This window comes from Erythrolamprus reginae, chromosome 1 (genome assembly GCF_031021105.1).
Source record: "Erythrolamprus reginae isolate rEryReg1 chromosome 1, rEryReg1.hap1, whole genome shotgun sequence".
Lineage (NCBI taxonomy): Eukaryota > Metazoa > Chordata > Lepidosauria > Squamata > Dipsadidae > Erythrolamprus > Erythrolamprus reginae.
In genome coordinates, this window is record NC_091950.1 from 265,466,071 (window position 1) to 265,490,472 (window position 24,402).

The window sequence follows — 24,402 nt, forward strand, 5'->3', positions numbered from 1 at the left end:
TTTTCTTAAATTTATAATATTTTAATTAATTGGATTATGTATTGGATTGTCTTTTCACTTGTTGTGAGCCGCCCCGAGTTTTCGGAGAGGGGCGGCATACAAATCCAAATAATAAATAAATAAATAATAAATAAATACTTCCTGTCTTTTCCTATTCTTGGTAACAATGTTATCAAAAGCATTTGATGAAAGAATGAATACTAATAATTATCTCAAAACACTGTATTTTCTTCTGAGGCTTCCTCTGCACCTCAGGAATTCTTATTAGAGATAACACTTTGCTATTTCTTCAGTATTTAACCTGATCCTACGCAGCTTCTGCTCAGGCAATCTCACACTACTCACAAGAGCCTACAAAACTTTTGCCAGACCCATCCTAGACTACTGCTCATCTGTGTGGAACCCATACCACATCTCAGACATCAACACCCTTGAAAATGTCCAAAGATATTTCACCAGAAGAGCCCTTCACTCCTCCACTTGAAACAGAATATCCTATGAAAATAGACTAACAATCCTGGGCCTAGAAAGCCTAGAACTACGGCGCCTAAAACACGATTTGAGTATTGCCCACAAGATCATATGCTGCAATGTCCTACTGGTCAATGACTACTTCAGCTTCAACCGCAATAACACAAGAGCACGCAACAGATTCAAACTTAATACGAACCGCTCCAAACTTGACTGTAAAAAATATGATTTCAACAATCGAGTTATCGAAGCGTGGAACTCATTACCGGACTCAATTGTGTCAACCCCTAACCCCCAACATTTATCCCTTAGACTCTCCACGATTGACCTCTCCAGGTTCCTAAGAGACCAGTAAGGGGCATACATAAGTGCACTGGTGTGCCTTTCATCCCCTGTCCAATTGTCTTTCCTTTCTTTCACCTATCATATATATTCTCTTCCTTTCATATATCCTCCCCACTAAGTTCACTTTTACCCTTATATATATTACCACTTGTCTTTTTTCTTCCTATGTATTTGTGTATTGGACAAATGAATAAATAAAATAAAATAAATAAATATTTCCCTCATGCATTCAACAACCATTTTTGAAATGGCTGCTTTACCAAATAGCTTTATCAAGAAAAAAATTACACCTATTTCAGCTCTGAGAAAAAAAAATGTCTCTGACAAATAACGATCAACAGAGAAAATAGATATTTTTCAAGGCAAAGAAAATTAATTTATAACATTGAATACATTCAGAGAGCTATTCAATAGAATTGAAAAGAACTGCAAAAAAAGCCAGGACTAAAATAGAAGAAGCATCTCTCATTTTGACTTGGCAATACTGTTACTTCCATTCTATCCCTCTGATAATCCTGCTTCCATCTGAGTCTAGTAATATAGCTGGGAACCAACTCATCCCTGTATTTTCATGGTTAAGTAGGGCCCTGTGAATCAGGCCATAAACCAACATAATCCAACATTCCGAGTCAGACGGGGGCCATTTGGGAAGTTTGCAAGCCTTGACTGGAGGGCATAATTCCATCTAAATGCAGGGAAAGTCAGGCCTGACAGAAGGAAATACTTTTTCACCCAGTACATAATTAAACTGTGGAATTTGCTGCCAGAAGTTTGTCGGTTTTTACAGCAGCTCTACACTGGCTTGACATTTTCATCAAGCTGTCCACTGTGACTTCGTAGATACATTTTGGGTCAGTTACTACTAGCTTAGATCCTCCCCCCCCCTTTCAATGCTCAGACCTAACCTTTACATAGAACTTTAAGAAGCAACAGTGGGGGAATCTTTCTCCACTGTGAAAATTGCCCCTTTATTTCTAATAAATTCTGCTTTTAAACTACTTGTTCATCCGTGAAAGCATCTCTCTTTTGGTCCCATTGCAGCTGAGTCTTTGGTGAGAGACTTTATCAAGGACTTTTTCAAAATCCAACAATACAATCTGTATATTGGTCATCCTTGCCTATGTGTTCTTAAACACCTTTAAAAAAAACAACCTCTAGTTAGTTTAGTTTAGGAAGACAAAGTTAGTGAGATCAATCAATCAGATTAGAGCTGGAAGGAACCTTGGAGGTATTTTAGTCCAGTGTTTTTCAACCAGTGTGCCGTGGCACACTAGTGTGCCGCGAAACATGGTCAGGTGTGCCGCGAAGAAGGAAGCTCAGGTTCCGGTCTTGCAACTTTTTGCTGAGAGAGTGAGAGTGAGAAAGAAAGAGAGAGAAAGAAAGAAAGAGAGAAAGAGAGTGAGAGAGAGAAAGCAAGATAGAGAAAGAAAAGAGAGAAAGAGAGAAAGCAAGAGTGAGAGAGAAAGAAGGCAAGAGAGAGAGAAAGAAAGAGAAAGAAAGTAAGAGAGAGAAAAGGAGAGGAAGGGAGAGAGAGAGAGAAATGAGAAAAAAGGGGAGGAAAAAAGAGAAATGAGAAAATGATTGAGGCAGAGAATGAGAGGAAAGAGAAACAAAAGAGAGAGAGAAGTGACTCTTGATTTAAAGCATATGATAAAAAGCACCCAAAGAATAAGAGAGAAAAAAACCCAGCCCTCACCTGTTTTTGAAAATGGTTCAAGAGTGTGTATACACACCCACACACACCCACAAGGGTGGGGAGGAGACAGGGATGGAAAAAGAGAGGAGAGTGTCTTAGGGTGTCATTTTGTGTCATTTTGGTTGGTGGTGTGCCCCAGGATTTTGTAAATGTAAAAAATGTGCCACGGCTCAAAAAAGGTAGAAAATCACTGTTTTAGTCCAACCCACAGCTCAAGCAAGAGATCCTATACAATTTCAGATAAATGCCTGTTTAGTCTCATCTTAAAAAACTTCAGGGTTGAAGCACCCACAATTTCTGAAGGCAAAGCTGTTACACTGGTTAATTGTTCTCACTGTTAGGAAGTTTCTCCTTCCAGGTTGCTTCTCTCCTTGGTTAGTTTCTGTTGTGGTTGGCTCTGGCCCAGCTCCTGCCCCAAGGAATGTGGAAGTGGATGCAGGGGAAACATCAACATGTCATAGGCCTGTTTTATTGCCAACAGAGTCAGGTAGTGCAGTTTCCTTGGAAGACGAAGAAGGTGGGGGTGACTTGGAAAAGGGGGGCTTGGCACACAGCCCAGGAAGCCAATCTCCATTATCTTTGGTTGATTCGGATGAGGAAGTGTTAGACCCATGCATGCGCAGAATTATTCATAGAAGAGACCAATTGAAGAAATATTACAGGAGATAAGAGAGGCCACCTGTGTTTGGGTGGGGCTCCAGTAATTAGAGCTACTGATATAAATAGCAGTGTGCTGGCTTGGCCATTGTGGAAGATTATCTGATCATTGTTTCTTCAGGATCGTGCCTTGCTGTTTCCAGACTTTGTTTGTTGATTTTTCATGACTTTGAAACCAAAGCAGAGCAAAGTGGGGGGGGGGGGGTCTCACTTCGTGGAAGAAGGAGGGCTGTGACGTTCCTTCACAGCTGCTAGCTAAGTACTTAAGGACTGATTAAGGGGATTGTACAGACTACCAGGTTGTTTTGGGACGAGTGCTCTTTGCAATACAAAAAGGGTGCTTTGTTTCTTTTGAATTTTTGTGATAAAGAACATTGCTTTTGAACTTTCAAGTGTGTGTGTGTGTGTGTGTCTGAAATTTGTACCCTTGAATTTTTGGGAGACTCATACCATAGAGCCTGGCAGAACAGTTTGTTTCTTGTCTTGCCTTCTCGGTCTTTGTAAGTTAAATTGACAGTCCTCTTTTTTGTGGTGGTCCCTAGATGTTAGAACTTATTTATTTATTTATTAGATTTGTATGCCGCCCCTCTCTGAAGACTCAGAGTGGCTCACAACAAGAAACAGTACAAATCCAATACATTAAAACAATTTTAAACCCTTAATATAAAAAACAATCATACATCTCATACAGATCATACATAAAGCGGAAACGGCCCAGGGGAATCAATTTCCCCATGCCTGATGACAGAGGTGGGTTTTGAAGAGTTTGCAAAAGGCAAGGAGGGTGGGGGCAGTCCTAATCTCTGGGGGGAGTTGATTCCAAAGGGTCGGGGCCACCACAGAGAATGCCCTTCCCCGGGTCCCGCCAGACGACATTGTTTCATCGACAGGACCTAGAGAAGGCCAACTCTGTGGGACCTGACCGGTTGCAGGGATTCATGCCGGAAACTGTTCGGCAACCAATGTAGACTGGGGAGTGTTGGTGTAACATGGGCATACCTGGGAAAGCCCACGATTGCTCCCACAGCTGCATTCTGCACGATCTGAAGTTTCCGAACACTCTTCAAAGGTAGCCCCATGTAGAGAGCATCACAGTAGTCTAGCCTCAAGGTGATGAGGGCATGAGTGACTGTGAACAGTGAGTCCTGGTCCAGGTAGGGTCGCAACTGGTACACCAGGCGACCCTCGGCAAATGCCCCTCCCCCGAATGCTGCTATCATGCCTTCTTTTCATTAAACTAGATAAACCCAGTGGTGAAATTCAGCCCCCCCCCTGGTTTTGTGGTCGTGGCTTGGTGGACGTGATGTGGCTTGGTAGGCATGGCAAAAGAAGGATACTGCGAAGTCCCCATTCCCTCCCCACTCCTGGGGGAAGGATATTGCAAAATCTCCGTTCCCCCCTCTCTTTGAGGCCATCCAGAGGTGATATTTGCGGGTTCTTTGAACTACTCAAAATGTCTGCTACTGGTTCTCCAAAATTTGTTAGAACCTGCTGAATTTCACCTCTGGACATACGCAGTTCCTGCAGCCATTTTCCATGTTTGTAATATAAGGTTAATAAGACTTACCTGTACAGAAGCCATGATAGTTACTTTTTTTCCCCAACCAAAGCTTCTTTTTCCTGTTTGTTGATTTCTTTTTTTCTTCATAATATTTCTTGTAGCAAGAACAAGAGCCGGGGTGGCGCAGCAGGTAGAGTGCAGCACTGCAGGCCACTGAAGCTGACTGTAGATCTGTAGGTCAGCGGTTCAAATCTCATCACCGGTTCAAGGTTGACTCAGCCTTCCATCCTTCCGAGGTGGGTAAAATGAGGACCCTGATTGTGGGGCAATAAGCTGGCTCTGTTAAAAAGTGCTATTGCTAGCATGTTGTAAGCTGCCCTGAGTCTAAGGAGAAGGGTGGCATGAAAATTGAATAAATAAATAAATAAATAAATAAATAAATAAATAAATAAATAAATAAATAAATAAATAAATAAATAAATAAATAAATAAATAAATAAATAAATAAATAAATAAATAAATAAATAAATAAATAAATAAATAAATAATAAATGTGAAGCTAATTGGATTTTTTTCTTTATCATTGCTTGATTTTTTTTAAACAACCAGAGTCACATTGGATAATTCTCGGTCCCAGAAACAGCTGCTGATGTTCAAGAGAAGACATATATTTTCATGAAAGGAATTGCTCAAATATTTCCTACAATTTTGTCACTCTTCCCCTTACTCCAGTGGCAGAAGAGCAACTGCAAAGAAAAGACTTTATATTGTCTTCCTATTTTTCAGCTTACTGGTATGTTGCTACAGTAAGAGTACGACTGCTAATTTCCATGGTTGGCTATTATATTATAATTATTGTCTCTTCTGTGATTACTGCTTCAGCTACATGGATTGCTTGCTGGTGGGAATAGAGTGGGTTTCTAACTTAGATTACAACTCAAACCAGATCTATCTGTTTGATCCTAATGTTTATTTCATTGTGGAAATGAGTATCACTATTTTTTAAATTTCTAGTTTATTTTTCAAAAGCTCAGCAAAAAACCAATCACATAGTAATCATTTTTTTATAACAAGTAGACATGCATAAAATGCCTACTTCCATTTTTTTAGGGGAGTGGCTTGGTATTCTTTATACAATTGATTTTTTTAGCTTTAACAAAGCCTAGAATTCACTTGCTCCTTGATGTAAGTGAAGTGGCCCGTAATGTACAGAAACTATAGTAAGGTAGGGAACATGCACTCTTTCAAATATTGCTGAAATACAATTCTCAATTATTGGTAGGAACTGATGAGAATTGCAGTTCAGCAACATCAGGAGGACTACATTCCTCCTATCCCTTCATTATAACACAGGCACAGTGGACAGGTTTTTTGGGGTTGATGAGCTGCAAGGTATTGAGTCTTCAGAGAGGGGCGGCATACAAATCTAAATAATAAATAAATAAATAAATAAATAAATAAATAAATAAATAAATAAATAAAATTGAAGGCTGACATTTATTTATTTATTTATTTATTTATTCATTCATTCATTCATTCATTCATTCGTTTGATTTGATTTGTATGCTGCCCCTCTCCGTGTATATAATGTATATATATATACATTAAAAAGAATGCATTCTATAGAGGACATCCACAGAGACTTTAGAATTTATAACAAATTATAATTTATAAAGTGACAGCCTGTAGAGCATATTATGTATACAATTTCAACATAAATTGTTTTTCTTTCCATTTGGGGTTTTGTCTCTTACTCAAGAAAAATTTGTACCATGTCTTAAAAAAAATCAAAGTCCCAAACAATCTCAGACTCCTTTCTTCTTATTGATTGTTAGAGCAGGAATACCCACTGAGCATGGACATTTCAGAAACTTTTTGGCTATTTTACATCTTCAACCTATGGGCCCCTAATAGGATGAGTAATGGAGAACCCCTATTTTAATCCTGGGGAATGAATCATGTTCTCTAAAGGGAATTTAGTCCCTTTCAATAATTTATAGACCCAGCTCCTTCTTCAAGTTGCCTCTTGTCTAACTAAGCATCTATTCAATTTCCTTTCAGCATGTCTTGTGTATTATGGTAGATCTGAGTCTGCTATAATAAGTCTTTTGTGGGAGAGTACGGATGTCTGATGATCCATACAGGAGGGTCATTCAACAGACAGATACCACCTGCACATTCCTGGCTCCCGTGGGAAGTTGGAATGCCTGTGATTTACGTACCTTTCAGCTAACCTGTCCTCCTCTTGTGTTCCTGTATAAAGATGTGAACCATCTCTTTCTCTCTTCTTTCTTTCTTTCTTTCTTTCTTTCTTTCTTTCTTTCTATCTATCTATCTATCTATCTATCTATCTATCTATCTATCTATTTATTTATCTATCTATCTTATATATTTATCTATCTTATCTATCTTATCTATCTTATCTATCTATCTATCTATCTATCTATCTATCTATCTATCTATCTATCTATCTATCTATCTATCTTATCTATCTTATATATCTATCTTATCTATCTTATCTATCTTATCTATCTATCTATCTATCTATCTATCTATCTATCTATCATCTATCTATCTTATCTATCTATCTATCTATCTATCTATCTATCTATCTATCTATCTATCTATCTATCTATCTATCTATCTTATATATCTATCTATCTTATCTATCTTATCTATCTTATCTATCTATCTATCTATCTATCTATCTATCTATCTATCTATCTATCTATCTTATATATCTATCTATCTTATCTATCTTATCTATCTGTCTATCTATCTATCTATCTATCTATCTATCTATCTATCTATCTATCTATCTATCTATCTATCTATTTATCTATCTATCTTATATATTTATCTATCTTATCTATCTTATCTATCTTATCTATCTTATCTATCTTATCTATCTTATCTATCTATCTATCTATCTATCTATCTATCTATCTATCTATCTATCTATCTATCTTATCTATCTTATCTATCTTATATATCTATCTTATCTATCTTATCTATCTTATCTATCTATCTATCTATCTATCTATCTATCTATCTATCTATCTTATCTATCTATCTATCTATCTATCTATCTATCTATCTATCTATCTATCTATCTATCTATCTATCTATCTTATATATCTATCTATCTTATCTATCTTATCTATCTTATCTATCTATCTATCTATCTATCTATCTATCTATCTTATATATCTATCTATCTTATCTATCTTATCTATCTGTCTATCTATCTATCTATCTATCTATCTATCTATCTATCTATCTATCTATCTATCTAATCTATCTATCTTATATATCTATCTATCTATCTTATCTATCTTATCTATCCTATCTATCTATCTATCTATCTATCTATCTATCTATCTATCTATCTATCTATCTATCTATCTATCTATCTATCTATCTATCTATCTATCTATCTTATCTATCTATCTATCTTATCTATCTATCTATCTATCTATCTATCTATCTATCTATCTATCTATCTATCTATCTATCTATCTATCTATCTATCTATCTATCTATCATCTCTACAATATCTATCACTATCCATCATGTCTATCTATCTGTCCATCTACCCCTCTATCTATCTACTGGCTATCTAGCTACCTGGCTATATATCTATATACATGCATTCATGCATCCTTCCTTCCCTTCCTCCTCTCTTCAATTTTAATTTTCCTCTAAATATTTTGATGAGACCTCCTTCCTTTTTATTCTTGCTATCTCTCCTTTTCTTTTTCCACATCTTCCATTTGGGGATAATGAAGTCACCCTTTTTATTTCCTTTCTCCGTTATAATGACAGGTCATGCTATGGAACTTTCTTATCATTTGGTGTTGATTGGAGTCAAAAGGAACCTTGACCAGGTGCTATCGAATTCTAACTCCCATCAGCCTCAGCCGTGCTTATCTATCTATCTATCTATCTATCTATCTATCTATCTATCTATCTATCTATCTATCTATCTATCTATCTATCTTATATATCTATCTATCTTATCTATCTTATCTATCTGTCTATCTATCTATCTATCTATCTATCTATCTATCTATCTATTTATCTATCTATCTTATATATTTATCTATCTTATCTATCTTATCTATCTTATCTATCTTATCTATCTTATCTATCTTATCTATCTATCTATCTATCTATCTATCTATCTATCTATCTATCTTATCTATCTTATCTATCTTATATATCTATCTTATCTATCTTATCTATCTTATCTATCTATCTATCTATCTATCTATCTATCTATCTATCTATCTATCTATCTATCTATCTATCTATCTATCTATCTATCTATCTATCTATCTATCTATCTTATCTATCTATCTATCTATCTATCTATCTATCTATCTATCTATCTATCTATCTTATATATCTATCTATCTTATCTATCTTATCTATCTTATCTATCTATCTATCTATCTATCTATCTATCTATCTATCTATCTTATATATCTATCTATCTTATCTATCTTATCTATCTGTCTATCTATCTATCTATCTATCTATCTATCTATCTATCTATCTATCTATCTATCTATCTATCTATCTATCTATCTATCTATCTATCTAATCTATCTATCTTATATATCTATCTATCTATCTTATCTATCTTATCTATCCTATCTATCTATCTATCTATCTATCTATCTATCTATCTATCTATCTATCTATCTTATCTATCTTATCTATCTATCTATCTATCTATCTATCTATCTATCTATCTATCTATCTATCTATCTATCTATCATCTCTACAATATCTATCACTATCCATCATGTCTATCTATCTGTCCATCTACCCCTCTATCTATCTACTGGCTATCTAGCTACCTGGCTATATATCTATATACATGCATTCATGCATCCTTCCTTCCCTTCCTCCTCTCTTCAATTTTAATTTTCCTCTAAATATTTTGATGAGACCTCCTTCCTTTTTATTCTTGCTATCTCTCCTTTTCTTTTTCCACATCTTCCATTTGGGGATAATGAAGTCACCCTTTTTATTTCCTTTCTCCGTTATAATGACAGGTCATGCTATGGAACTTTCTTATCATTTGGTGTTGATTGGAGTCAAAAGGAACCTTGACCAGGTGCTATCGAATTCTAACTCCCATCAGCCTCAGCCGTGCTTTGCTTTGGATCCTTTTTTTCAGTTTCAGAGTTTATACTTAAAAGGTCTTGATCATGCACTTGTGCTGTATGAAATCTATCTGTGTATACCTGTGATTTGAAATGTTTGTAAAGCCCTTTGCAACAATTGTACTAAAACTAACCTGATCATTATGCCTGGGGCCACATCAAATCATCCAAGGCTATAACACTGCCTATTGACTTCCCTTTCTCTTTGAGAATCTTAACTCTTCACTGCATTAAAATTCAAAGGTTTGCCTGCTGATGTCATTAATTCAGCACACTTATATATTAAAGTAGCATTAAATGGTATGTATTATTCAAGCATTCCCTTAAAGCAATCATTAAATCAGATAGCCTTTCCTTCAAAGTAGCATAATTAAGCTGATTATCACAGGAGGATGTGACACGCGCGCACACATTTTGCACACTGCATCATCAACCAGTTCATAGCACTATGGAAGAATGATCCGAGGAGAATATGTGTGGCACGTATGGTTTCTGAGCATCAGGATGAGTATTTGGTATAATATCTGCCTTCACACTCGAAGAAGCTGCCAGCTGGCAGAGTCTGCGAGGAGTCTGTTGCTCATTCTGTCACAGCTTCTGCAGTCTGCCACCTTATTTCTTGTAATCAGGCTTTCAACAATAGCTTTCCAGGCCAATCATCTCCCCTTTTTTGAATTTAAAAAGTCATGGAAAAGGACTGTCATATCTGGCCTGTGGTTAGATGGCAGCAAAAAACCCTATAATTTTAGGTAGCTGTTTGCTGCCACCTATTGGTTACTTGAGGTGTTGCAGATGAGATATGGCCATTATACCATGGAGAACTTGATTGTAGCTTATTTGGATATAAGCATAGTTGCAACTCTTAAAAGTGGGTGATTGTCTGAAAGCTTAAATTTATTAAATAGATTAAATTTATGATTCAATGGGAGAATGGAATAATATTTTCTATATCCAACCTATAAACCATGCTATTTATTTATTAAATTTATATGCCTCCCATCCCACTGTTGTAGATGAATATGTTAGATTCAACACTTCCAAAATTCTATACCGTTGGCTTTGATGGCCCAGAATTCTGAAGGTGCAGAGCAATACAGGACTGGATTAATTGTATAACAGTCTCTAGTTCACTGGCAGAATTTATGCCTTATTCCTAAAAGACACAAATTCAGTATCTGATACTACTTTTTTTTTTTTAAAAAAAACCCCATATAGCAGGTAATCTAAAAAATAGACTTAGGAAAATTTGGAGAGCTGCTGGTAGTAGGATTAGGCTTCAATCCGATAACTAGAAGATTTAGTTTAAACTATATCTTAGTCATAATATGTTTATAAGAATTAGTCTTTGAGAAGGTATATGAGTTGCTCTTTATTGATTCTAATCAAAATTTCACTTAAGGATGTTTGTGTCCAAAAAATAGCAATATCACTTAGAGTTATATACGACTTCACAGTGCTTTACGGCCCTCTCTAAGCAGTTTACAGAGTCAGTATATTGCCCCTGACAATCTCAGCACACATTTTACTGACCTCAGAAGGATGGAAGGCCAAGGCCTTGAGCTGGTGAGACTCGACCTGCCAAATTGCTGGCAGTCAACAGTTACAATAATGCATTCTAACCGGGGAAGAAATCCAGCAGGTTCTGACAGTTTCTGGAGAACTGGTAGCGGAAATTTTGAGTAGTTTGGAGAACCGGCAAATACCATCTCTGGCTAACCCCAGAGTGGGGTGTGAATAGAGATTTTGTAATATCCTTTCCCCAGGAGTGGAAAGAAAATGGAGATTTTGCAGTATCCTTCCCCCAGGAGTGGGGTGGGAATGGAGATTTTGCAGTATTCTTCCCCCAGGAATGGGGTGGGAATGGAGATTTTGCAGTATTCTTCCCCCAGGAGTGGGGTGGGAATGGAGATTTTGCAGTATTCTTCCCCCAGGAGTGGGGTGGGAATGGAGATTTTGCAGTATCCTTCCCCCAGGAGTGGGATGGGAATGGAGATTTTGCAGTATCCTTTCCCCTGGAGTGGGAATAGAGATTTTGCAGTATCCTTCCCCCAGGAGTGGGATGGGAATGGAGATTTTGCAGTATCCTTCCCCCAGGAGTGGGATGGGAATGGAGATTTTGCAGTATCCTTCCCCAGGAGTGGGGTGGGAATGGAGTTTTTGCAGTATCCTTCCCCCAGGAGTGGGATGGGAATGGAGATTTTGCAGTATCCTTCCCCCAGGAGTGGGATGGGAATGGAGTTTTTGCAGTATCCTTCCCCCAGGAGTGGGATGGGAATGGAGTTTTTGCAGTATCCTTCCCCCAGGAGTGGGATGGGAATGGAGTTTTTGCAGTATCCTTCCCCCAGGAGTGGGATGGGAATGGAGATTTTGCAGTATCCTGCCCCTGGAGTGGAATGGGAATGGAGTTTTTGCAGTATCCTTCCCCCAGGAGTGGGATGGGAATGGAGTTTTTGCAGTATCCTTCCCCCAGGAGTGGGGTGGGAATGGAGTTTTTGCAGTATCCTTCCCCCAGGAGTGGGGTGGGAATGGAGTTTTTGCAGTATCCTTCCCCCAGGAGTGGGATGGGAATGGAGATTTTGCAGTATTCTTCCTGCCATGCCACCAAGAACCAGTAGGGAAAATAATTGAATGTCACCCCTGATTCTAATCACTGTGTCACCCTGGCTCTTAGATATCACTTTAAAAAAGCAGAAAGAGCAGCCAAATGCTCCATCCATAGAGCGTGGTGGCACTTGGTTGTGGCAAAGGTGAAATGCAAAGGGCCAAATGCAGATACAGCATATGACTCTCTTCTGCTTGCTGCTTTCTGCCAACTCTGGTCCCATTCAAAGACCGGGTGACAGAGAAAGGGGGAAGTGGTTTGCCATTTTCTGCTGCCCGGGGCTGAGAGAGACTGACTGGAGCAAGGTCACTCCACCTCCAGGTAGGTGTAGAACTCAGAATCTTTTTGTTTCTAACCTGGTTCCTTAACCACTGCATGTACAGTAACTTTTGACTTACAACCTTTTGTTTAACAGTGGTTCAAAATTATGACAGCCCTGGAAAAGTGACCCATGAGCAATCCTCACACATAGGACTGTTGCAATGTCCCTGTGATCAAAATTCAACAACCAGCAATTTATTTACGGTTATTGCAGCATAGCCGGGGTCACCTGATCACCATTTGTGACCTTCCCAGCTGACCTCTGACAAGCCAAAATCTTTGCTAGATCGTTGCTAGATCTTTGTGATTCACTTAAATGATTGTGGCAAAATAGGTTGTAAAATCGGGTGTGACTCCTTTAATAATCACACTGCGTAAGCATAGTTCCCTCTAAGCTGAGCAGTGAGCAATTGCTCACTTAAAAATCATCATCAACTCAGAGTTTTCCAAACCTGCCCAGAAGCCGAGAGGGAAAGAGTGAGAGGGAAGGAGAGAAAGGAAGAGAGAGAAACAGAAAAAAGAGAGGAAGGAAAAGAGAAAGAAAAAGAATGGGAGTAAGGAAGAGAGAAAGAAAATCAAAATCTAGTTTGAAACTAGCTCAACTATTTAAGTGGCATTTTGATATTGATAGAGTTGCCCTATTATGAGCTTACTGTTATAGACACACAGTACAGTATTTTATTTTGAAATTCTCTGAGGCAAAACAGGGTGGGTTTTTTGTTTGTTTGTTAGTTTGTTTGTTTGTTTGTTTATTCATTCATTCATTCATTCATTCATTCATTCATTCATTCATTCATTTATTTATTTATTTATTTATTATTTCTGTGCCGCCCAGTCCCGAAGGGACTGCCGCTCAGACACTATACTTTTCCGCCCACCCCCCAAAAAAATTAGAGGGAACACTGTGCGTAAGAATGGATTCCGGTCAAAGTTATGTCTGTAAGTCAAGGAGCAGTTGTATACTATACTAATTTGTAGAATTCTTTAAGAGGTGCAAATATATGTCACTTCCACCTATTAGGAGGGGCTAATGAATATTCATTTGCAGCCTTGCTGTGCTTGGCTGTCAGAGATCTCCCCCAGGGATTTCTTAATTTTATCCTTTCCCCACAATCTTGAGCAAGGATAGCTGGAGGGGAGACTGCTGATTCCTCAACAAATGATGGGCAGCCTGCAGTATTATTGTCCAACATCTGCACTTTCTTCCTCAGTAGAATCATGGCCCATTTCCTGTCTTACAGCCCCCAAATGCTATGCAAAAGGACAGGGTTTTTTTTCCCCTTTTCCCATGGGTGGTAAATTGTAAGAAAAGAAGAGTGCATTAAACCACAGCAAGACTTAAGACACTTATTTTCCATTCTAATAATCCTCAACTGCCCAGAAAAGGTTTAGTTTTTTTTTTTTTAAAAAAAAGGTTATTCTCCTTACTTTAGTGACATGGCATCTCTGGCTAAGTTTGCTGTGGCTGTTGGGTGCCACAAAACATTGCCCCAAATCTGTTTCTATTCTTCCACTAATGGAGTGGTTCCAGTGATGGGCTCCTACGGGAACGGCCAGGAACACAGTTCCGGTAGCAAAATTTGGAGCTCCACCCCAGAGCACCCAATTTGCATTGAAATATGTTGAAACAAAATGCATAAGCCACGCCCACAGTGTGGTAGTAAAAATTTTGGTAGCCCATCACTGAGTGATTCTGAACAGAACTCAAATATTTCCTTTGGAAAAAATAAAACACTGGATGTTTTGCAGGGAGCACTGACATTAGAACAAAGTGAGGTTTCATTTGTTACAGGTCCTGGACAGGGCCGATTCCCACTCCCACTGCTACCAGTGTGCTGAGTGTGCAACTTCTGTTCTCCTGTGTGTGTGTGCATCCCAGCATGCTTTTGCTTCTGCACATGCACAGGAAGCAAAATCTTGCAAGAGGACGTATGTGCAAGAGAGATTTTGGTGATTTTTTTTTGCTTCCGCGCATGCGCAGAAGCAAAAAATAGCTGAAATCTTGCACCTGTGTGTGTGTCCCCTTGCAAGATTTTGCAAAAACACACTGGGATACACGTTATAGCAACCCAATCTTGTTTTTTGACTTCCAACCCTTAGTGATTCTTTTGAACTTACAACAGCACTGGAAAAAAGGTTGATCCGTTTCTCACACTCACAACCTTTGCACATCCTCATGGTCACGTGATCAAACTTTGGGTGCTTGGTAACTGGCATGTACTTAGGACAGTTGCACTATTCTGGGGTCAGGAGATCACCATTTATTAACCTTCCCAGCTGGCTTCCCATAAGCAAAGTCAACGGGGAAAACAGATTCATTTAAAATAAATGCATGATTCACTTAATGGTGAGTGATTCCCTTCACAACTGTGGGGAAAAAAGGTTGCAAAATGGAATAAAACTCATTTAACTGTCTTCCTTAACAAGGGAAATATTTGGTCATAAGTCAAGGACTTCCTTTACAGATAATCCTTGATTTACAACGGGTCAGTTAGCATACTTACAGCCTAGTTCAGAAGTTCCAATGGCTGATCCTGCTCCCCTACATGGTCATGTGATCACATGAGAGAATCTCAGCAATCTGCCTGTGATTAGAATGCAGTATTACAAGGAAACTCTGCCCACTGCCAGCAGTTCGATTTTCACTGGCTCAAACTTGACTCAGCCTTCCATCCTTCCAAAGATTGCTGTTGTGAGCCGCTCCGAGTCTCCGGAGAGGGGCAGCATACAAATCTAACAAACAAACAAACAAACAAACAAACAAACAAACAAACAAACAAACAAACAAACAAACAAACAAACAAACAAACTTATGACCTATATTGTTGGGGGACTCTGTAAACCACTCAGAGAGGGCTGTAAAGCTTCTAAGTGCTATTGCTATTGCTGTTACCTGTATTTATGACCATTTGCAGCATTGCATGATCATGTGACCATATTTTATGCTGTAAACCAGTTTTTACTTCTGGTTTTCAGCAAAACAGCCAATAGCAAACATTTGGTTCACTTTACGGCTGAAGTGTTATCTTATAATCATAGCATTAACTTAATGCTACAAAAAAAGGGCCATTAAAACAGGTCTGGTCACATGTTGACCTACTTTAAGATGGTCACAATTTATGACCATAATTAACTGGCTTGTCCTTGACTTATGACTTAGTACAGGCAGGCCTCATTTAGCAATTGCTGCACTTAATAAGTGTTCATAGTTAACAGTGCTGAAATTAACCTTTGTAGATTTGTAAAGCCAAGGAAAGCTGAAGTAATATCACAAGCACCATCTCGGTTTCACTTAGCGACCATTTTGCTTAACAACCAAACTGCTGCTGCCAACAGTGGTTGCTAAATAAAGACTACCTGTATAGAGGCTTAAAATATATAGTGTGGGCAAGAGATGTCCAAGATACAGAGATAATTTGATTTTTGTATACAAGATGCCTAAACACTGAGTTGAGTAGAGATATTTGCTAGGCCTTTTGTGTGAACGATAATGTGAAATGCATAGCATTATTCACAAGTTGTGAACTAACATTTTCAGTGATGTTTCCCCAAGAGATTATTGTCGTGGCCCTCCCCCCCAATCATCCTCTGATATAGTACAATGTTATAGCTAGTGTTATTTTGGCTGTTCCTAAGCTTTGTTACTTTCAGCAATAGCCCCTACATTTATCTTTTTTTTATATGACTGCATGTGGTCTTTCCAATTGCTGTTTAAGAGGAGAATCAACTATTTCTGGAAATTAAATAAATCATTAATTCCATATCTCTGGATTTGAGAAAAAACGATCTAATACAGCCATATATGGTACATTCAGTGAAGGGCTACCAAAATTTTTACTACCACACTGTGGCCGTGGCTTATGCAGGATGCCCTTCGTTTTCTTTCAACATCTTTCAGTGCAAATTGGGTGAGCAGTGCAGTCAGGCGGTAGGGAAAGCAAGTAGGATGCTTGGCTGCATAGCTAGAGGTGTAACAAGCAGGAAGAGGGAGATTGTGATCCCGCTATATAGAGTGCTGGTGAGACCACATTTGGAATACTGTGTTCAGTTCTGGAGACCTCACCTACAAAAAGATATTGACAAAATTGAACAGGTCCAAAGACGGGCTACAAGAATGGTGGAAGGTCTTAAGCATAAAACGTATCAGGAAAGACTTAATGAACTCAATCTGTATAGTCTGGAGGACAGAAGGAAAAGGGGGGACATGATCGAAACATTTAAATATGTCAAAAGGTTAAATAAGGTTCAGGAGGGAAGTGTTTTAATAGGAAAGTGAACACAAGAACAAGGGGACACAATCTGAAGATAGTTGGGGGAAAGATTAAAAGCAACATGAGAAAATATTATTTTACTGAAAGAGTAGTAGATCCTTGGAACAAACTTCCAGCAGACGTGGTTGATAAATCCACAATAACTGAATTTAAACATGCCTGGGATAAACATAGATCCATCCTAAGATAAAATGCAGAAAATAGTATAAGGGCAGACTAGATGGATCATGAGGTCTTTTTCTGCCGTCAGTCTTCTATGTTTCTATGTTTCTAAACGTAAAACTCAGCTTGCTCCACTTTCTGAATTTCGTTTGTTTTTCTAAATAAATACATTTTTATTTTGCATAAGATACTGAGCACTTAGATTACATTGCTTTCTCTTACTTTGAGAGGGCTTTCCTTAATGGCTTTGAGCTCAGGATATGAGCTCATAACATGGCAGTAAATAAAAACTTTGCTCTTTGCTGTTCTCAAGCAGATTTTTGCAGGCCACATCTACTAACCTCACCAAATGTTGCCATTTAAAATATGATCTGCTCTTGCTCTGATATTTTTAGTGTGTTTTGTATTCTCCTATTGTCAATTCTCACAAGCCTTTTCAGAAAACCTGTTTGTAGGTTGAAGAGTAGATGTTGAATGCTCAAAACAAATAATTGTTCAGTAAACATAACATCTTGGGAGATGTACGTGATTGCCAGCTGAAGGTAAGCTGTGCCTTATGTTTCCTTAAGTCTAGCAAGCCACATGTGCCCCAGTTCAACAAAGAACTATACAAAAGCAGCAGCAGATTTCTTTGTGTGTGCGCGCATATTTAGCGGGATGGGGAATTGTATCCACAGGCAGGTGCTGCACACATAATTATGGCCCTGCCTGCCTTATGCCAGATCAGGCTGTGCCTGAATTCAAGCATAAGGCCAAGCTATTATATGGTTTGCTTTGTTCTGGATTAGTGCGATTGGTGGATTCTCAGCTATTAAGGTTTTGGCAGCCATCTTTATGGATTACTACTATGCATGAACTAAGCTGAAAGCCCACAGACAAAATACGATTTAGTGTAATGTGTGAATGTAAGTCCTTCCAACCCAAAAGTTTTACTCTTAATGGATAGCAGCTCTTCAGCATCCCACCACTGGCTGCTTCTGAGTCATCAACTGAAAACTATAACTCTTTAAAACAGGTAAAAGTAGCCACAGTTTCAGTCCAAGAGCTACATGTAAATCTGGGGAGAGACAGCTGTAGATACTCTCCAAAGACCATACTTTATTTGTTTATTTGCTTTGTCAATTACATACTGGTGGTTTTCATTTCATTTCATTTTATTGGATTTGTATGCCGCCCTTCTCCGTAGACTCAGGGCAGCTAACAACAGTGGTAAAAACAACATGCAACAATCCAATACTAAAGTAGCTAAAAAACCTTATTTTAAAACCAATCATACATACAAACGTACCATACATAAATTGTAGAAGCCTAGGGGGAAAGAATATCTTAATTCCCCCATGCCTGATGACAGAGGTGGGTTTTAAGAAGCTTACAAAAGGCAAGAAGGGTGGGGGCTATTCTAATCTCTGGGGGGAGTTGGTTCCAGAGGGTCAGGGCTGCCACAGAGAAGGCTCTTCCCCTGGGTCCCGCCAAACAATATTGTTTAGTTGACGGGACCCGGAGAAGGCCCACTCTGTGGTTTACAAAGATATAATAATATTTATATACATAATACAGGTAAAAGAGAAGCATTAGGACAGGGGACGGAAGGCACTCTGGTGCATTTATGCATGCCCCTTATATACTTGTATACTTGTATGTCTACATACAAGTGACCAGATTATAACTTCAGTAAAAGGGGACATAATTTGGGGCGGGGGTGGGACAGATGACGAATGACTGAAAAATCTCTACAGACTTTTACCTCAATGTTTGTTTTTGTGTATTGCTTCCCAGTCCGGCACTTCTATCAATTTATTACCTTTTCCGTTTTTGAAAAGCATAAAAACATTAAGACAAGGGAAGAGAGCAAAGTAGCTTGCCTGTTCTGCTTTCAGGCTGCTTCTTATACTGGGAGCAGTACTCTTTTTTTCCCAATGCCGGAGAGGTGCACGCTCAGTCTCTTCCTAACCCTCTGATCTCTCTCTCTCACTCTCTCTCCCCCCCATCTCTCTGCTGGGCATGCACAAAGCAACCCGTAGCCTGGACTTATTTGCTCTTGACTGCCCAAAGCGAATAAAATGTTTTCTTTCTCTGTGCATTGGGAGGAGGAAGCTTCTCCCAGTGCCGAGAGTAGGAAACACTTTATTCACTCTGAGCCATCCAGAGTGAATAAAGCATTTCCTTTCTCTGGGCACCTGGAGGAGAAAGCTTCTCCCAGTGCCAAGAGTAGGAAACACTTTATTCACTCTGAGCCATCCAGAGCAAATAAAGCATTTCCTTTCTCTGGGCACCTGGAGGAGGAAGCTTCTCCCAGCACCCAGAGAAAGGAAACACTTTATTCACCCTGAGCCATCCAGAGCGAATAAAGCATTTCCTTTCTCTGGGCACCTGGAGGAGGAAGCTTCTCCCAGCACCTAGAGAAAGGAAACACTTTATTCACTCTGGGCAGTCCAGAGAAAGGAAAATTGGGACTTTTAAAAAACCCTGCGGGACGTGGGACAAATTATTAAAAATGGGGACTGTCGCACCAAAAGCAAGATGTCTGGTCACCTTATTGTATGTATACACACACATAAAAATACACACTCACTTTTACATACCAGAGTGGGCATGCAGAGTCTCTTCGGTTTCTCCTGCAGTTTCTTCTCGGTTTAGCCATCCTACAGTTCCTTCTGATTTCTTAGCTTTTGAACAAGATCATTGTTATAGAGAGAGAACCAAGTAGATGCACTTGCTTCAAGTCTGAGACAAAACTGTGAGGTTAAAAAAAAAAAGACAGCTCTCCCAAACCTGGTTTCAGAGCCATTTCAGAACAGAAGCAGAAGAGCAAATCTTCTGTTCGGGGTATCATGTCGACATCATAAAGCAGCACAGAAATGTGACTGCTTTCAGGAAATTGATAGCACCAGCCACAGCAAAGTTAGTAAGTCAGAAAGGAAAAGGCTAATGAGGGCAGGTGTCAAACTTACAAGGTAGACCAGACTAAGGAACCAATATCATATAGGCCAGGACTAGAGATTTATGAGATTTATTAGATTTGTATGCCGCCCCTCTCCAAAGACTACCTTTATTGTAATAATAATTATTATAGTAACAAAATATTGCATGTCTGAATATTTCAGACATCCAATATTTCTGAATTCCTTCTCCTTCACTTTAGTTTAATGAGAACTAGGGAGATGCTTGTCTGAGGTAACTCAGACAATAACTCAGGTTGTTCTCTTGGTCTACCCTCTGTTGTGGTTAGCTCTGGCCCAGCTCCTGCCCCAAGGACTGTGGATGTGGGGGAGACATCCACATGCTGCAGGCCTGTTTTGCCCCCCCGGTGGAATCTGCTGATGAAGGCTCCTCTGACCAAGAAGACATGAGTGACAGGGAGGAGGAGAGTGGGGCAGACAGCACAGAAGGAGATCAATTATCTAGCTCCTCCTTGGATTCGGAACAAGAGTTAATGATACAGCCACGCATGAGGAGAGCGATGCATAGGCAACAACAACTGAGAGATTATTATCAAAGAAAATGAGGCCACCTGTGGTTGGGTGGGGCTGTGATAATTAGTGAGGCTGCTATAAATAGCAGCTTGTGGGTTTGGCCATTGTGGAGGATTATCTGATCGTTGTGTTTCGTGCCTGCTTTACTGACTTTGATCTTTTGTGTGCTGATTTTTCCCCCGCTTTGAAACTAATGCAGAGCAAAGTGTGTTTCACTTTGTGAAAGAAGAAGGACTGTGAATTACCTCACAGCTGCAAGCTAAGTATCACAGAACTGATAAGGGACTTGTACAAATTACCAGTTTGTTTGGAGACGAGTGCTCTTTGCTATACAAAAAGAGGGCTTAGTTTAAGTGAATTTTCATTATAAAGAACATTGTTTTGAATTTTCAAACGTGTGTGTGTCTGAAATTTGTACCTGTGAATTTTCGGGAGGAGTCTACCAGAGAGCCCGACAGAACACCCTCAGATCCTTCTTATGTGACTGTCTCCTTGCTGATGGCTCTTCTTTTTGTCCTCCAATACCTTTCTATGCTTTCTACATCAGGAGAGTATTTATTTTATTCAGTTAAATAATTTCTATAGCTGCCCATTTCACAATAGTGATTTTAGGCAGTGTGCAAAGATAAAAACTCAATAATGAAAACTATAACCCATGATTCTTGAGGTATATAATACCTTTGAATCAGGGAAGGACTGCTGTCTTCGGCGCTACCGGTGTGCTCTATGAGGCCGTTGCACAGTGGGTGCACGTCTGCCCATTGGCAGGAGATTTGGTTTCTGCACATGCGCAGCAAGCGAAATCTCATGTGATGATGCACGTGCGAGCGAGATTTTGATGATTTTCTCTGATATTTTTGCTTCCGTCCATACGCAGAAGCTAAAAAATCGGCAAAAATCTCACTCGTGCAAGCACCTTCATGCAAGATTTCACTTGCTGCACATGTGCAGAAGCCAAATCTTGTGCAGGTGAATGGGGTGGCGCATCATTGACCCACAGCAGCGTGCGCTTCCTGAAAATCGCTACCGGAACGTATCACCTTACCATTCCAATTAAGCTGTGGTGGCCCAGTGGTTAGAATTCAGGATTGCAGGCTACTTCTAATGTTTGCCGGGTGCCTGCAGTTTGGCAATTCAATTTTCACTGGCTCAAGGTTGACTCATTTTTAACCTCCCCTGGCTCTAGGGAAGCCTTTGGAGCCTGCTAAGGGCAAAACACTAGCCTGCTGGGCCCACCAGAAGTTGGGAAACAAGGAATTCCTGGCCTCCAGAGGACCTCCGGGGAGGGGGGGGGGCAGGGAAAGCTGTTTTCGCCCCCCAGGCAATGAATTATGGGTGTGGCCAGTCGCACATGCACAATAGTGCACGCCCATGCTCTTTCAGCACCCGAAGAAAAAAAGGTTCACCATCACTGACATATACTGTACCTGTGCATTTTGTTTTTCTTGCCTAAAGGTAGAACCTTACTTTTTTCACAATTGAATTTCATTTTGTTAGATAGTGCCCATTATTCAAGTTTGTCAAGATCCTGCATTTTGCACCTATTTTCATCATGTGATCATAGACTTGGGGATGAAGCAACAGTCATAAGTATGAAAAAAAAGTTACCGTTGTAACTTCAAATGGTCACTAAACAAATGGTTGTTAAATTGAAGACTGCCTATATAAGAAATCTGGTGTAGTAAGGGTACTATAATTGCCCTCTTTGTTTCTTAGTCCACCCTCACCTGGCTCTGGGATGGGAGTCTTTCATAAGCCAATGATTCATAAACTAATAGACACCAAATCTTGAATACATTTCAGATAACATTAATCACTTTTTCCTGAATATTTTCCATGATTATTTCTTTCTGCATCTTTTTTCTTTACCATTTTTAAAAATAAAATTATCTTTATTTTATTTAAAACAATTGCATCATAGTTGTATGCTCTTTTTAAAAACAAAAATCTTGATAGATACCTCGTTATGCAGTTTATGTTATTTCAGCAATAAAATATCATGCTTGTGAGGTGTGTTGTTTTGTTTGAAGAGCTTGGCTAGAAATATTAAACATTTTGCCTGGGCAGATGGACAATGTGGCCATTTTAAAAACGGCAACACATATATGAATTTAATTAGAAACTGATTTGACAGGCACTTTCTCCATGATTTATATTTTTTTCTGGAAAAAAAATATCAAAAAAATATCATTGAATTCAGAAATAATCGTTCCAATTCTGTAGGTGGTCATTGCCTGCCTTGGTTGATTATTTTATTTATTAGGATTCCCTCCCCCCCAAAAAATGTGGAGCGACATGTCACATGACCGTATGAAATCTTTAACATGACACTTAAGGCAGAAGAGAAACTGTTGCACTCCTTACAATGTCTTCCATTTTAATTTTTTCTTTGCACAAAGGCATTTCTCTGAAAGCATGCTAACTTTTCTGCAGCTAGTTCCAATAGATACCTTTTAGTATCATTTGTACATTTGCAGTGTTTATTGTTTTCAATGTTTCTGTCCTGCTTATCCTTAAAAGAATATCTGGGCCTGTAAAACAATCTTATAGAACATTAATGCAACTAATATTCTGAACATGTACACTTTTATTGAAATACAAGTAAGAAACAGAACCAGTATAATTAATTCAGAGTGTGGTGGAGAGTAGTCTGGATTTCCAGGAGGGAGGGGTTGCATTCCAGAGGAGTAAGAGACAGCAAAATTTAGATCATTTGGATGGGAGGAACTGAGTCAAGACATCTCTTCCTTAGTGTATGTTCTGTCGAGCTCTCTGGTAGAATCTTCCCGAAAATTCACAGATACAAATTTCAGACACACACACGTTTGAAAATTCAAAACAATGTTCTTTATACCAAAAATTCAAATAAACGAAGCCCTCTTTTTGTATAGCAAAGAGCACTCATCCTCAAACAAACTGGTAATTTGTACAAGTCCCTTATCAGTTCTGAGATACTTAGCTTGCAGCTGTGAGGCAATTCACAGTCCTTCTTCTTTCACAAAGTGAAACACACTTTGCTCTGGTTTAGTTTCAAAGCGGGGGAAAATCAGCACACAAAGGTCGAAGTCAGCAAGGCAGGCACGAAACACAACGATCAGATAATCCTCCACAATGGCCAAACCCACAGTCTGCTATTTATAGCAGCCTCACTAATTACCACAGCCCCACCCAACCACAGGTGGCCTCATTTTCTTTGATAATAATCTCTCAGTTGTTGCTGCCTCTGCATGGCTCTCCGCATGCGTGGCTGTATGATTAACTCTTGCTCTGAATCCAAGGAGGAGCTAAATAATTGATCTCCTTCTGAGCTGTCTGCCACACTCTCCTCCTCCCTGTCACTCATGTCTTCTTGGTCAGAGGAGCCTTCATCAGCAGATTCCAACGGGGGCAAAACAGGGCTGCGGCATGTGGATGTCTCCCCCACATCCACAGTCCTTGGGGCAGGAGCTGGGCCAGAGCTAACCACAACAGTGTATATCCTAAAATAATGCAGGTAGTTTGCTTTAGTTTGTCAAGATTTCAGTTTATAGGTGTAGAACAATAAACAAAACTGCTTAGAAGAAACCAGGGCTGGGTTCTACTTACCTTCCACATTTTGCACGCTTCCCATAAAATACAGGTGCATAATTTGGGAGGATTTATAAACTCAGGGCTTCAGTTCAAGCAGCTGATGGCAGACATGACCAAGGGAGCTTTTACCCAATTAGGTTGGTGCAGTGAACGGCTACC